This window comes from Myotis davidii, unplaced genomic scaffold (assembly GCF_000327345.1).
Source record: "Myotis davidii unplaced genomic scaffold, ASM32734v1 scaffold38, whole genome shotgun sequence".
Lineage (NCBI taxonomy): Eukaryota > Metazoa > Chordata > Mammalia > Chiroptera > Vespertilionidae > Myotis > Myotis davidii.
Window position 1 is genome coordinate 7288279 of NW_006291383.1, and position 3728 is coordinate 7292006.

Below are 3728 nucleotides of genomic sequence, written 5' to 3' on the forward strand. Positions count from 1 at the left end.
ACATGCCTTGCTTTGGCCAATGGAACCTTACCAACATGACACAAGCTTGAAGAGCACTTGCGTATTGGGGCTTACTCTTCCTAGACGCTGGGAACGTGTGACCAGTTGCCCCTGTTGCCCAGCCGAGTGAGGTTTATCTGGCACCAACCAGCCCCCTGGCGATCTGCCAGATCACTTCACCCACACGAGAGCTCAGGTAAAGTAGACCCACCCAGTTGAGCACAATGCAAATTGCTAAGCCACAGAATCAGAAGCTAGTAAATGTTAATGGAAAGGTACTAAATTTCAGGGTAGTTGTTATACTATAGTTAATAACTGATATAGGCCCATACTATCCCTGATGTAGGCCAACCCCTCATACAGATGAGGAAACAGACCTGGCAAGGAAAGCCTTGCCTAGGGTCACAATCCAGTAAACCCACTGGCTGTGATACTCCTTCAAGATGGCTGCTAGAATCACAAATGAGGTTTCAGATCTTAAAAACATCTAGAGATACCGGTCCTTTGGGCACAATCTGGTATCACATTTCTTCACCATCTCTTTTCGGTTTTTCAGAGGTTAAGACAGAAAATTGAAAACTGTTGAGCATGGAATGGGAGATGACTTTCCTGACCCCAGATACGGGGAGGGCAGGCATATTTATGCAGAGTTTTATGGTTATGAACCTCCCGCTTAAGGATACAACTGTAACCGTTCCTTGGAATGCCAGGACAGGGATCCCATTCTCTGTCTAGGGTATGTTCTGGTGCCAAGGTGATTAGGCAGGGCCTCTGGGTAGATGAGATGTTTCCTGCTCTTCTCATGGTTCTCTTTGCCTGACATACTACGGAAACCCAGAGCCCCTGCTGTTCTAGCTGTCCCCCAAGCTCTGAAAAGTATCTCAGCCAAGTAGAGCCTTGTAGAGTATGGGAATGTTATTACTGTGCAATGGGCATATAGCTCTAGGCTCTGGGAACAAAGTAATACAGTGCCAGCCCTCAGTGTGAGGTTCACCAGGCTCCAAAACCCCTACTTAGACTTTGCCCAAGCTCCATTACAGAGCAGTAGTCCCCCATCTTGTACAGGTGGGGACACAAGCATCTGCCCAGGTATGCAAGCAGGTCTGCTAGATCTGGGCTCTGGCCTTCTGGTCAGTAAGGGAAGATTGTGGGTTCAAGGATGGTAGAGGTGTGTTTCACTGAGGGCTTTTCAGGGGGAAAAAGACATTCCCTGTGGACCTAGTACCTTCCTCAGGACACCTTCCTCATCTCTCCAAACTGAAGTCTTTTGTTTTGACCAGCTGGGCAAGGGCCCATCCCAGTTCCAAGGGGCTATTTTTCACCCCAGGTCTGGATCTCTGAAATTTCCCAGAAGTGAGGACTAGGATAGCAGCTTAATAATGAGTGGATACTTCCCAGGTAGAAAAAGTAGGAGCAAGAGTATGTGCCAGGCTCGGAGCAAAGTATGTTTATGAGTGCCTGCCCACCCACAGCCCTAAACCAATGAGACCAGCCTAAGTGTCCACACATGAATCCCCGCTTCACTGGACCAGGGGAGATATCTGTAATCTATGATTAACTCAAAATATACTGCTGTGGCAGTTAATTCTCTATTGGGAATTTGAATGTGGAGAAATTGGACAATTTATGGGGAATATAGGGAAGGGGAGGGAGGAGAAGTTAACACAGAAGTGGAGTTTGAAGGAACCTGTCCTGTTAAAGAACAGAGATAAGTGCAGACAGGCCACATGTATCCTAATGCCAAACTCCTACTGTGTGAGGTAACAGGAGTGGGGCTCTATTTTTTGCTGCTGGTAAGTGTGAAGGACTTGTTTTGTGTGGTTGCAGTCTAAGCTTTATGTGTGTGGTGTCAAAAGAACAGGAGAAACCAGGATCATGTACCCCATATTCAGGAGCTGGCATTTTGTCTAGATGGTGAGAAGCTAGTCAGAAAGGGTTTCATACAGAGAGGGGATATAATTCAGAAATAACACGGTGGTGGCCAATGAGAAATGGGGCAGGGAGAAGCTGGAGACAGGGAGGCTGGTAAGGACAAAGTCCCAAGTGAATAAAAACTAGTGTCTTAAACCAGGACAGAGAAGGGGAAGAAACAGCTCGGATTGCTTTAGAGCTGGGCACAACCAGGCCTAGGAGAAGCTGAGGCCTGAACCTACTGTTGCCTGACCAAGTGGCTCACAATTGGCACTCAGCCACCAAGCTGCTCGCATGGGTACTGGCACATCTGACCCTCCCCAACAACCCTGCTGGCTATTTTTTCTCTGTTTTAGCTGTGGAAATTAAGGCCCAGGTGGATCAATATTATACACCCTAGATCAGCGGTCGCCAACCACAAGTGGTCCGAGGACCACCGGTTGACGACCGCTGCCCTAGACAATGGTCCCTGACAGGTTAGAGTGAAGGGGGTACAGCAGATCCGCTTTCTGGCTGGGCAAGAGGTCCAGGGTACCTTCATGAGAAAATGCAAACCATCCCATCTCAGAGCAAGTTGGGATCCAATCTCTTTATTGTCAGGGTCTCCTCCCTGTGCCTCCCACCCCACCCCTCTCCAAACCTATAGAAAAACCCCAAGCCTGGGAGTGTCCTGGACAGAATGTGGAGAAAACTCTGTGCTCTGCCCTCTGGCCTGGGCAGTGCCAATAGGGAGGGTACGTGGGGAGGAGAGACCGATAACTCCACCTGCAGAGGATGTGGCACTGGCTGGGATGCATGGGGGATGAGGTGCCTGCTGCCAACTCTCGTCTGGGACCTGCTGGGGTGGCATCCAGGGGTGGGTGCCCAGCCTGAGGCCTGGTACAGTGCACGCCCTTCTCCTTCCAATGGCCATCGCTCCTGTCAGACTGAGAAAGAGACAAATAGAGACTAAGGCTGAGAAGAAAAGTCCCTGTGCTCTTCTTGAAAACAGGGGTTGGGAAAAAGCAAGGGTAGCATGGTATTTGCTACTTGCAGATAGACGTATGCCTGTGCTCTGGCTCTGGCCATGTAACTCTGGCCAAGTCTCTTCCCCCTTCCCGAGCCTCCATTTGGCCCCTGCACTTCACCTGTAAACTGGCTTAACAAGGTAAAACTTACTCTCTCTGGTAAAACAAACCATGAAGCTCCAAGAGAAAAAACTGCATGAATGGAATTTTCTAAACTAAACTGTCAGGGAAGCACTTGCTGGTGAAGCATCTCACAGCATGAATGTTCCCTAAGATGCTTCTCTGTTGTTTGAGCTCTTCCTCCATCCAAACCTGTCTAACTCTGAGCACGGCCCCCAAGGAATAGGGCAGAGCGGCAGAGCTAGGTGGTGAACTCTGGCGAGAGTGGGCTTTGAAGCCACACACCACTGGGTTCAAATCTAGGCCCCAACAATCACCACCCTTGAGATCTTAGGAGACATGTGGTTTATTTCCCTGCCCTCCCATTCTGTGCCTCAGTTTCCACATCTATTATAGTATTAGCACAATCACAAGCTGTGTGGCACCTCCGGGCACACAGAGCATTTCCACCTGAGAGGATCAAGTCCCAGACCCTAAGCCTGGCACAACCTCACCCTGATGATGAGCAGCTCTCTCTCCCTACTCTGCAGAGCTGGGACTGCAGCCACAGGAGATCCCTGGGCATTTCCCACACACTGAGGACTACCAGCCTCTGAGCCTCCGCTCAGGGTGTTCCCTCAGATGCTTCTCCCTCAATCCTGAACTGCATATCACCTCTTCCACCACGGCCCTCTTTGACGCCCCCCCCTC

The 3728-nt window shown here is 49.9% G+C and overlaps 1 protein-coding gene across 3 annotated transcripts in view; it reads right to left on the reverse strand.

Moving 5' to 3' along the window:
• Positions 1-2485: 2485 nt before the first annotated feature.
• RALY (RALY heterogeneous nuclear ribonucleoprotein) overlaps positions 2486-3728 on the reverse strand; it is a 49933-nt gene continuing 48690 nt past the window's right edge. For all 3 annotated transcript variants that reach the window (XM_015564493.1, XM_015564494.1, XM_015564492.1), the window contains one exon: positions 2486-2837. The gene's annotated coding sequence lies outside the window, so the exon portion shown is untranslated. The remainder of the gene's footprint in view (positions 2838-3728) is intronic.